The sequence below is a fragment of the Phaseolus vulgaris genome, chromosome 11, assembly GCF_051622355.1.
Source record: "Phaseolus vulgaris cultivar YP4 chromosome 11, ASM5162235v1, whole genome shotgun sequence".
Classification (NCBI taxonomy): Eukaryota; Viridiplantae; Streptophyta; class Magnoliopsida; order Fabales; family Fabaceae; genus Phaseolus; species Phaseolus vulgaris.
Window position 1 is genome coordinate 30,871,937 of NC_143508.1, and position 13,213 is coordinate 30,885,149.

Consider the following 13,213-nt stretch of genomic DNA (forward strand, 5'->3'; position numbering starts at 1 on the left):
AAACTACCTTCATTAACTTTCCTCATCTTTCTTAAAGTAAAACATTTCTAAACACAAATTTTTAGTCATGTCTTCTCACTCCTCTAAATCTCTTAAAAGTGATGTGAAATCCTTGAAATCTCTTTTAAAACAACTTTCCAAGGATATTAAATCAATTTCATCTAAACAATTGGAGAATGAGACCAAAACTAATGAATTGACTAAAGCAAAGGATGAGAAGTCTCACATTTCAAAAAAATTACCTTCTCATGCATCTATCTCTAAAGATCATGATTCTTTTGGGGAGGGAAGCCTTAGAAAAAAACATTATTATCAAGCACCCCCTAGAAGACATAGAAGAGATAAAAGAGAACAAGAAGGCCCAAGAGAGGCTAGGGTAGACCTACCCCATTTCCATGGAAAAGAAAATGTAGAAGCTTGCTTAGATTGAGAAATTAGGGTAGAAAAATTGTTTGCTTCCCATAAAGTAAAGAAGGAAAGAAAGATACAAAAGAAAATAGAGGAAGACGAAAGGGAAGCTAAAGAAAAAGAAAAAGAAAAGCCAAGTGAGGGGTGGTGTGAATCTAGAAAGAATGAGGAATATCTTATAATACCCCTTACAAGCATATTAAAAATAGAAAATCAAGAGAAAACCCTTGAGAATCAAAAGGCGTGGGAAAAGAGTGTTCCTTCCCACAAGGTCCTTCAACAAGAAAGAAAATTTGAAAATACCTTTGAAAACATGCTTCTTGTTGAAAAACCTAGCCTTACCTTTTGTGAAGGAACACTTGCAAGCATAGTCACAAAAGAAGAATCCTTGAAAGAGGCTTGCATAGATAAAGATGAAGTAGATTATTTCTCATATGTGCTAAGATATCACCAAGTGAAGGTCAAGTTATCTATAGGCATCTACAAAGACAAATTTTTATGTGAGCTAGTGCCTAAAGAAACTTGTCATGTCTTATTGAGACAACCATTGCAAAATGTACAAATTCTCATAAACAATGGTTGTAACAACAAGACTACCTTTACACATAAGAGAAAAATTCTTCATGAAGGAGAACTCATGGGCCAAATTAGAGTTGATAAAACTCTAGAGCTTTTAAAAGGAAAACTCTTGTCACCCATGAGGAAAGATGTTCAAAGACATTACCCTAGATACATTCCTTGTTTTAAAAATACATCTAAGGCGATGTCTCATGAACTCTATACTCCTTTACTTTTTGCAAATGATCCATGGGAAGATATAAAACTAGATTTTATATTAGAGCTTTCTTGGACCATAAAAGGTATTGATTACATTTTTGTGGATAAGCTCTTCTCTAGAGAAGTAATGAGACTTCATAGTTTACCTCTAAGCATAGTATTGAAAAGAGCTCCAAACTTTGAAAAGCATTTTTTTAGGATACTTTTAGAAAAACTTGGAACTAAGTTATACTCTTCAAATTCTTATCATCCTCAAAAGAATGGTCAAACTGAAATTGAAAATATAGCTCTTTCTACTATATCTAGAGTAATCATGAAGTGCACACACAACTCTAGAGATGAGCATGCATACAATAGAGTAGTCCACAAGACTACTAATATTTCTACATTTGAAATTTTATGTGGACTTAATTCTCTTTCTCCTTTTAAGTTGTTACCATTTCCTAAAGGATTTGTGCCTAAGGAAAAAGTAACAAAGATTGAAAATTTTAAAATGAGGATTAGAGAACACATACAACGATCAAAAGAGAAATATTGTAAAAAGTTGCCAAAAGCAAAAGAAAAACAAAAATGGCAACTTCATAAAATTGATTTATATATAACTACTTCAACTAACTCATTTGCTTTATTTGATAATTCCCCTAGATGGAAGTTTGATCCGAGAGGACAAGCATAGTTGAAGAAGCAAGAGGCTGCTATCCGAGATCAACATTGTGGATTTGAGGATAGATTTTCTCAAGAAGGAGGAGATGATGGACACCATCCAGCCATATACATCCATCTCCCTAGCCATGAAGAAGAAGAAACAATGGATTTGAGGACAAATCCTTTTCAAGAGGGAGGGGATGATGGAGGAGGCCCCAACACCAACCCTTTGAGAGGCCACCAAAATGCTACCTTGAGGCAACCACTAGAGTCATAGTCAAAGAGGGGTCAAGAGGACACATTTTACATGTCATAGACTCTAGTGTGTCATAGTTTTTCTTATTTTTCTAGTCAAAGTAGCATAGTTTAAATATTTTTGTAAATGTGTTGAAACATGCAAAGTGGTACCTAAAATGCTAACCTAAGTTTAATTAGAGTTTCCTACTCCTAATTAAACTTAGGTCCAGCCCACAATTAGCCTAAGTGGAGCATAAGGTTCTAGAACTCCTAGCACATGGAAGAATTCTAGAACCTACCTCACATGTGCTGAATTTTGGAAGCCACCATCCCATGTGCTCCATGTGCTTCCATGTGCTCACACTTGCATGTAATTTGGCTAGCATTTCATTTGTATTTGGCTCTTCAAATTCCAGCCCTCCAATCCTATAAATTGAGGTGCTTGGCTCATGTATTTGCAAGATTGAACAGAGTATTGTTATGCTGCCAAATTTGTGCCATACACTACTCTTTGCCTAGCATCTAGGTTTTAATCTTCACTTCATCACCTTCAAAGGGGCTGGCCGAACCTCCCCAATTCCCCACTCTCATGCACCTTCAAGGCACCCATACTTCCTAGGAAGGCCTTGCTTAATCTCCTCCACAAGCTTCCGCAAGTTCATCACCAAAACGCAAAGAAGAGCTCAAAGGAATGTCAAAAGATATTCTCTCTTTGTGTTTCTAGGTTCACGCTAGTTTGGTTGCTGAGGGTCCTTCTAATCATCATTAATTCCCCCTCATAAGGATATACTCTCTCGTTATTATCCTCCTCTTCTTTCCGACTAGGTGCATCATCACAACTACTATACTCATCTACCCCCCTTAAAAACAAAGTTCTTTGATTTGGGCATTGAGTTTGTTCATGACCTCTTCCAAAACATTTAAAACACTTAACATCCCTAGTGCGAATGGGTTGAGTGAGCATATCTTTACCTACACTTTTGGGAGTCTCTCTTGGTTTTTCTTTAGGTGTACTCTCCTCCCTTTTAAAGTTTCTTCTTGGATAGGAGTTAGAGTATGAACCTTCCTTATGACTTGAAGTTTTCCTTAAATTTTGTTGTTCAACCTTGATACATAGTTGAACCAAATCATTCAAGTCTTGGTAGGGTAAGAGTTCAACTCTATCTCTAATCTCAAGATTAAGCCCACTTAGAAATCTTGCTATGGTAGTGGATTCGGTTTCCCTAATGAAGGCTCTCATCATATATAGTTCCATTTTCTGCCTATATTCCTATACACTCATGGTCCTTTGTTGGAGTCTTTGGAGCTTGTCCATTAACTCCCTATTATAGTAGGAGGGAATATGGCGACGTCTTAAGGCTCCCCTAAGATCATTCCAATATTCTATGGGAAGATCCTTATGAAGACGCCTTTCTCTCTCAAGGGCCGTCCACCAATACATAGCATTGCCTTGAAAACTTAGAGTGGCTAAGGATACTTTGTTTTCTTCACTCACATTGTGACAAGCGAACAATTGTTCTACTTTCATCTCCCAATCTAGATAGGTTTCTACATTCTCTTTACCATGGAAATGAGGTAGATCTATACTAACCTCTCTACGGCTTTCTTTCTTTTCTTTTCTAACTCTTCTTGGGGGTGGTTGATAATATTCATTGATCCTAAGACTTTGTTCTCCAAATGATTCATTATCCCTAGAGCTAGATGTATGCAAACTTTTTTTGGATTTAGTGAATTCATCTTTAACCATTTTCAAATAATCTCGCATTAGAGCAAATTGAGCATCCCTTTCCTTAAGTTGGGCCTCATGATGCAATTGTCTATATGAAAGTGCTTGGACATCTTGAGCAATTTTTTCCATAAGATTTTTAAGAATTGTCCCTTCACTTTCATTAGAGTTGTGAGATGGAGAAGACATGGTTAAAGACTTGTGTTATAAGTACTTTACCCCAAAAAAGATAAGGATAGTAGTGAACGTAGCTTTCCAGGAAAGAGAGGTGGGTCACTAGAACCTCTTAAGTACCAAGTCTTTTCTTGCCAAAACATATCCCTCAAGACTTGTCACAAACCTTTTTCTAAGTAAACTACGTAAATCACAAGTAGGAATGAAAACACAATTTTTATGCAAAGAAAACAATGCAAAGCAATTAACAACACAAAACAAGTAATTAAAGCAAAGCAATTAACTAAGCACAATTAAAGAGTACTAACTAAAAAGCTTTAAACTAGACGATTCCTAAGGTGAGGCTTCTAGACACTTAAAGCCATTGAAGACACACTCATCGTCTAATACGTAATTATTCCACTAATTAATCAAAGTTGAATGTAAATACAACTCAAAGGAAATACAAAAGAAATTGAATTACACAAAATAAAATTCAGATTTCCTAAATTATGCACTCCTTGGCTTGCGGTTGATCTTCCTTGATGTGATCTACAATGTGTATGTGTTTGTATTTCTATTTGCTGCAGCTCCTTGCCTTAACCTCTTATGGTTAGTCAATTAAAATCTTCAAAACAGTACCTACTAAGTAGGGTTGGACTCACCACAATGGTTAATTCCAACTTAACAAGCACCAATTTGAAATTTTTTCACCAACAATTAGAGGTCAACAAATTAAAGCAAAGAACAATTCAAATTTAGAATACGACAACAGCAAATGGATTAATTTGTATGATACAACTAGAAGGAATGTTGAATAAATTTGACAAGCAATCAAATAGGCACTCAATAAAAGGTGGCACACAAATTGAACCTAGAGAATGACACTAGAATTGATTAAAAAAACCAAAACAGTACTACTGGAAATTTTAGGCACAAAAAGCATGACTTATAAAATTTATGTTGAGCTGGCTATTTGAAATTTGAATCTGAAATTTGAACCACAAACAATTCAAGATCTTAGAAAACTTTTGGTGTTGGAATCACACCAAAATAATGCACCAAATAATTGTGATAAATTTTTCAAATATATTGTCAAATTACCGTCTCTGTTGGCGCCAGGATGTACACTTTTTTTGTTTGATTTATAATTTTTTTTCTATTTTGTCTTTTGATTTTGATTCTTTTTTTATTGTTTTTCTAATACAACAATATGTATAAATCCAGAGTTTCATAATTTTTCTTCAACGTATTTTAATTTGATAAGAAAATTCAGCCAGCACAGAATTGAAAACAGAGTGATCCTAATTCTAGAATTAAAAACAGTTTGAAGAAACTTCAAGAACACGATGGAATTGATGTATATGAATTTGTATGGATCTAACACACAAATATGAACTCAAATCTAAAAATAAAAATGCACCAAATGATCAAACAAACTCAGATTAAAACTGGACTCAAATCAAATCAAGAAACCAAAATTATCAAAAATAGCACTACATGAAATTGATGACAATTTAGGAGAAACATGACTAGACAAAACACAAGTGGATTCAAAAATCAAAGTGACTCAAAACACACAATATGAATTGATTAGAATTTCAAATAAGACTCAAATAAACCAAAAACAGAACAGCAACACAAATCTATATGGATCCTACACAAAATTTGCAAAATAGAAGCTCAAGAACAAATTGAACATGAATGCACCGATTGGATTGAACCAAAACAACATCTAACCCAAAATCAAACTCAAAAACAGAAAGACAATCAAGGATTCATGAAGAACAACACGAATTTGAATGAACACAAAAATTAAAACGAAATAAGGCACTTATCTCTTGAAGACCATGGCTCTAGATACCAAATGATGGAGAAGTGCCTTCATGATTTTGGAGTTTTGTTGGTGAATGGCGGAAGCATCATGGATTGAAGATGAAACAAGGTCCTCCTAAGAGTGATGGTGACCTTGAAGGTGCATGAGATGTAGGGATTGAGAGTGGTGAGGCCAACTCTACTTGGAAAAGGGGATTTGTGAAGATCAATAGCCTAACCTAAGAGGTTTTTGGGCAAGAAGTGAAATTGGCACAATTTGGCAGCAATTCACTAAGTATATTAATCTTGCAAAACTAAGAGCCAAGGCACTCCTTAAATAGCTTAGGAGGCCGATTTACACAAGGTAGAAAATGAGAGGGAAATTCAAATTCTATACAAGTGTGAATGGCGCTTAAAATTCAGCACATGGGAAGTAAGTTCTAGAATCTAGCATGTGCAAGTAGATCTAGAACTTACGCTCCTCCTTGGGCTAATGTGGGTCGGTCCTAAGTTTAATTATGAGTTTAGAGAACTCTAATTAAACTTAGGTTAGCATTTTAGGTACCAATTTGCATGTTCAACAAAATTACAAAAGAAATAGTCTATGCTACTTTTAACAAGAAATTAAAAGCTATTCTACGCTAGGACTTTGGCATCTTTGAGCATGTAGAGATAGGTCTCTCTGCCATCAGTAGCAGTGTTCCAATCCTCTTCAAGCTTTCTAGCCATGACCCTAGTGATTGGCCCAATATGACAAGATGGTGGGCTTTCAGTTGTAGTGGTGCTTGGCCCTCTTCCATCAACAATGGTTGAGTGAAGATGGAGATATCAAAGTGGCCAAACAAGTACTTATCAACTTCTCCATTGGTAAGTATAAATATGAGGTACTTTGTTTGTACCAATAGAAGCAAATTATGTGTTGTTGAAGGGGCGGTGTCAATTTGATAAGCGAGTTTATCATGATGACCAAACCAAATAAATCACATTTGAAAGAAAAGGAAGGACTTACTCCTTTAAATCTCTCACCCCAAAAAAAGTAAGAAGATATCAAATGGTAATGAGGGAATCAAAGGAAAGGTAAAAGTCAAGATAAAAGGACAAAGAAAAAGAAGACACGGAGGCACTCCTGACTTCTTACAAAGAAGTCAAAAAGGTAAAAAAAAAAACTCATAAACCTTTGCTTCTTCTTTTACCTACTAATGTTTGCTCCATTTTTTCTCAACTTCTCCCTTCACCTTCTTTAGGCTTGGAAAAAATCCTAGAGGAATTTGAGGAGTTTTTCAAGATCCTTCTAAGGGACTTCAACCCTTAAGAGAAATTGAACATGAAATAGACCTCATTCCTGGATCATCATTACCTAATAAAGGTACTCCTAAGGAGACAAAGGAGATTAAAATACAAGTTAATCTTGATGTGTTTGTTATGATTATGATCAAATCAAGAGGTGTTAAAGAAGGAAAACTCCATGAAATTACAACACAAAGGACAAAAGCAAGAATCATTCATGGAGAAAACCAATTTGTTTTTTATTAGAATTCAAAGAAAAACAAGAACAAGTAAAGAAATGAAAGTAAAAATTGGTTGAGTGGAGAAAATGATTAAGAACACACCACCTTTAATCCAAGAATCAAAGGATAAATGCAATAAGGTTCACCACTTGAGAAAGCTTCTCAAGATAAGAACTAAAACAAAAGAAGAGAACAACCCAAAATTTCACAAAGGAGACTTTCTGTTAATTGATGTTTTTACAACTAAGAGAGCACCTGGTATATAGGGGAGCAACTCGGCCTAGGGGAAAAGAGCGAACAAAAAAATGGATTTAACTTTTGCTAACCGAGAGTTACTCCACTCAATGATTAGCAACTATTAACCTTTGAAATGATTATACAACATAGATTTTGTTGTTGCTCTTTTTTTTTTTTGTTACTTCTTTACTTTTTGGACAACACCATTTTTAGCATACAAACTCTAGTGGTTGATGCATTAAATTAGAATCATCATTGGAATGTTTGTTGGTCAAATTGTATCCTTTAAACGTACTATCTTAATAAATATGCATATAGTGTTGAGTATTTGTAGTTTGTGTTTGAGATTCTTATCTTGTGTCTTCCTCTAAGACTTCAAGAGATTTTGTCTAAGGTTTTTGTATGCCTTTTGCTTGGAGACTTTGTCTAGTACTTATATGCATTTACTGCTTTTGTTCAATCTTCAAGGTCTTTGTCTAAGCTTTTATGGCATCATGTTTGATTTTGTTTAGTCTTAATATGTGTTTAACACTTTTATCCAATCTTCAAGGTCTATATTTAAACTTTTAAAAGTGTTTTGCATTGTGTTACACTTTGTCCAATACCTGATCCAAACTTATGTGGATGGTTAAACACACCAAAATAAGTCACTATTTTTTATTATTAAAACTTATGTCTTATCATACCTTGTTTATTCCTTAACATCCTCCATATAGAAATTTGACATCTCAGCTAGGATAACACCCCAAACATCAACAATCACTTTTCATCACATGAAACAATCCATTAAATAGAAAAATAAAACAAGCAAACATGGGGCTAGACCAGACCCACGCAATGAAAAACAAAACAACTCCACAGTGTTGAACAAGAGCTTTGATGTCTCCAAATCTGTGTGGATTGCTTGAAGGCTTGTTTTTGCTTGTGTGTGTAGGTTCTGGGTTATTTAAATTTTTAAATCTACTCTTAGTTAGGATCCAAAGTTGATTTAAACCAAAGAAGTGGAAAACCAACCAGTTGTTTTATCGTTTCAATCGGTTGTTTTACACTTAGTGTTTTTGAAACAGGTGTCAAGCCAATTCAATAGGTTGTTTCGACATTTCAACCGATTGTTTTTTTTAAATTCTTAACATAATTTGTTAAGTTTGGTATATCTATTTTAATTGATTCAAAATTGATTTGGCTCCTTCATTAAATGTTTTAACTGCCTTTTTGGAGTTTAAATAGTTTTTTTTACGCTCCTCGTAGTAATGATATCAGATTAATCTTTTGAAATAAGCTTTTCTCCAAGATTTACATCAAGTTTTGATTTGACTTGTCTAAGAGTGGAATAGGATTGCTGTGTAATTTTTTGAATTCAATCTGTATCAGGTGTGATCGTTCCTTTTCTCTCTTTGATTTGTATTTCTGTAAAGAACTGCTGTTGCACAGAGTCATAGGGTGTTCTGATCTGTGTGTGTTGTGAGTGCCAAAGAAAGTGTGTGTTCTTGAGGGGTTCAAGATCACTTCTTTGGTGTGTGTGGTTTGTAACCTGTGGTTGATTGCATAGTGAAATACCTAGTGGTTTCGGGGGACTGAATGTAGCTCTTGGTGTAAGAGTGAATCAGTATTAATCTGTTTATGTGATTTTCTCTTTCCCTTATCTCTGTTAAATCTGTTTTAACTTGTTTTTATTAACTGCTGATAAAAATAACCATTTGAATCGCATAAACAATCGATTGATTTTCTGGAAATCAACTAAAACAGTTTTGTATCTTGGATCTCTTGATTCATTTAGCTTTGATTCTTCATTGGCTTTCTTTCTACCTTCAATATTTGCGAAAAAAGTTTATAAACAATTCACCCCCCTCTTGTTTAAGGCCTATAATTCCAACACATAGAGCCTAGACAAAAACGATACATAGAAAGTTTATACCTATTGTGAAAAAAGTCTAAGTAAAGACTAGAGGGAAAACTAGAATACCAGACAAACTAAAGCTAATTCAGAAAACCTATATAGGCGAGCTTATCAGCACAATGAATACCCTCCCTAAAATTATGAGAACCTTTAAACTCAATCCTTTTATAGAAAAATATTTATTTTATCACTCACACTCCAGCCATAAGCGAAAATATTCATCATGTTGAGCTTGTTCAATAACAATTATAGCTCCCATGAATTCAATAAAATAGACGATTGAACACCAAGGAAGGAAGAAAACCCACCAACAAACTCTTTCATACTGCCTCTAAAAATCCTAACATAGGCAGCAAGACCTGGAGAATCCTTGGCAACACCATCTGTATTGGATTTAATCCAGCCAACCTACAGAAAACTCCAAACAACCCGGATAGGCTACAAGATTTTTGTTAGCCTCACATTAATCGTAAAAAAATTCAAAATAGAAAAATTAGATATGTCATTGTTAATGGATTTCTAAGAGGAGTTTCTACAAAGTATAACATAGTTCTTTATTATCTTAATAACCATATGAATACTAATTTTTTGTTGAAACCTAAGGTAATATCTCATCGTCCAAATCATCAAGACTGAGAAAGTAATAGCTGCAAGTATAATAAGCTGAAGTAATGAACTTCCCGGAGATTTAATAGAATGGATTAAATCCTCAAGAGAAGAAAAAGCCATTGTAGGAAATACTTGCTGAAACCAAGACCAAACTTGTCGAGCAACAGAACATTCAAAAAACAGATGAGAAAGAGACTTCTTATGATTATTACATAGCCAACACATAGAAAAAAGATTCGCACCTCTTTATTGCACCTCCCTATCAATGGGCAATCTATTTTGTAAAATTTTCCATAGAACCAAGGTTTTGGCTGGAAAAATAGTATAAGACCAAATATAAGTTCCCCAATCATAAGAAACTCAAGTATGAGAGGAAAATGACCGAGCAACTTTTTATTAAGAATAGCTTAATCCTCTAGCATCCAATTAGAGACGTCCCTCCCAACAACAATAACCATATTTTTAAATTCTGAATTTTAGCCAATACAAATAAAGGATAAGGGACTAACCAAGAAGAATCGGTCCAAGCACGTGCAACATTAGCAAAGAGTTTAATTCGTTCATTGAAGGGAAACCCTACAATAAGAGATATACATTTAGAAGAGCACCATATATTATTCCAGAAATTAATATCAACCCTAGATTCCACATTTTAAGTAGTATTTCAATGATAATATCATATAAGTCTCTTATCCCTAACCAAATCGAAGAAGGACAAAATCTAAATAAATAAATATACTTAGATCTAAGGAATCTAGCTTTCAAAACACGAAACCATGACATTGCGACTATAAGAAAAATTATGTGTCAGCTTTAGAAGATAAGCATTATTTTTCATTTAAAAATTAGTGACTTGCAACCCACCTTCCAACTTAGGTAAACAAAGAGTATGCCAGTTTACCGTGATAATGACCTTCTTCAAAATATCAACAATTCATATAAAATTCCTAGCCTATGGTTAATATATTTCATCAAAGAAACATGCCAATTGTATACATTAAAGCTTATGAGAAAAAACCAGATATAATTGTATTCACCAATTGAATTCTCTCCATCATTCTCAAAACTTTACCTTTCCAAAAAAGTTAGTTTAAAATTAACTTGGTCATCTAATAGTTGAAGAAATTTCTTTTTGGGGGCACCCACAAAAATTGGAACACCCAGATAAGAGAAAGGAACATAACTATGATGATTACCATTAAGGATGCTTGTAACGCATATGACAAAATTATAATAATTATCAGATGAATAAAAATTACTTTTATCATGAGTAATGTGTTGACTAGAAAAATATCCATAAGTAGTCAAAATTATTTTCCAACTATTCAAAGATTTATTATCAACTCTGCAGAACATGAAGATATCATCAACATATAAAACATGAGTAGGGAAAGAAATCCCTTTTGAACTGGCCATATGGAGCATCTTCTTACTATCAACCAGATGAAAAATACATCTATTAAAAACCTCTTCAACAATGCAAAATAGAAAAAAGGAGAGTGCCATCTCCCTGCCTAACTCGGATGATCAAATGCTTTTTGAATATCAATTTTGTATGCCACATTACCTTTTGTGGACTTTTTTGAAAGCAAATTGATAGCTTCCGAGGTAAGACATATACAATCTTAAATGTGCTTGCCCTGAACAAAACCCGATTGATTAGCCGAGATGATTTGAGAGGCAATGGTACCTAGCCTATCAGTCAATATTTTAGAAATAATTTTAAAACTAAACTTAGCAACTACAATGGGCCTAAAATCTTTAATAGAAATAGCTTCATAAATTTTAGGAACCAAAGAGACCACATTGGAGTTCATCTCAAGCAAAATACAACCTTGCACAAAAAAACTGCTTAACAGTATATTACACATATCCACACCATAATTTTCCAAAAAAACCTCCAAAACCATCGGGGTGAGGAGCACTATTAACATTAAGTTTAAATACTGTCTACTTAATTTCCTGAGTTAGGACATTTAATCAACATTTAATTTTTCTCATTAGAAATCTAGGAAGGAATATATTTTGCAATAAAAACATTCATATTTTCCATAGTAGAAGTAAAATATAAATCAAAATAAAGGTATTTATGGAATGATAGAATATGATCCTTGATCATTTGAGAGTCTTCCAATATGTTACCATTAATCATGAGCTTATGAAGACCACGTACATGGTTTCTTTTCTTATCCATAATATGAAAAAAGCTATGTTTCGGTTACCATCATTAAACCAAAGCATGTTAGCCTTATCTTTCAAAAAAATTGTGTTGACAATCCAAAGCATGTTAGCCTTATCTTTCCAAAAAAATTGTGTTGACAATCCAAAGCATGCCTAAGTTCATCTCTCGCCTTTTGTTCCTAAGGAAGAAGGTCATCCATATCCTGTAAGGAGGCTTAGTCTGATTGTTGTTGAATGGAAAAGAGACTTTTTTGTTTATCAGCCACCACCGCATGAATATTTTCAAAATCATATTTATTCCAACTTTTAAGAGCAATCTTCAGACCCTGCAATTTTCTCTGAAGAATCAACACCGGACATCTACTAACAGGAACCACCCAGGACTGTTCAATAACATCTAAACAACTAGGGTATTGAAGCCACATTTTCATAAACCTGAAAGAGGAAAGTCTATGGCAAGAATTATCATTAGATATTTTAACTAAGAGAACAACATGATCAAAACAAATCTTAACCATAACCTGATATTTACAAGAAGGCTACTCATTTAAGGACTCCAAGTTACAAAAATCCTTGTCAAGCTTTCTGTAAATCCCACTATTCCCAATTCTCCCATTACACCAAATGAATGTAACGCCAGAAAAAGGCAAGTCTAAAAGATTATTGGTTCTAATCCAATCTAAGAATTCAGTGCAAGAAACATGATTAGGGACCGAGCCCGCTTTGCATTCATCCAATAAACGACAACATTAAAAAACCCCAGTAGGCACCAAGGACCTTTAAGGTTATTCAAATAATTCTAAAGGGTTCTCCTAGTAGAATAAGAATTAGCTCCACAGATACCAGAAAAATTAAAATCCTTTCCTTGCATATTTCCTAAAACAACAATAAATTGTGAATGCATAGAGAAATTACATAACAAATTAGGGATAACAAATTAGGGTTAGCAAGACATCAAAACCTAGGAGATCATTGATTAATTTGAGACTCTACTATAAAGGAAAGATTATATTTTTGGAA

General features: G+C 34.0%; 1 pseudogene; it reads right to left on the reverse strand.

Annotated features, from left to right (window-relative positions):
* Positions 1 to 2,761: 2,761 nt before the first annotated feature.
* LOC150023166 (uncharacterized) lies at positions 2,762 to 3,982 on the reverse strand (annotated as a pseudogene).
* Positions 3,983 to 13,213: the final 9,231 nt, after the last annotated feature.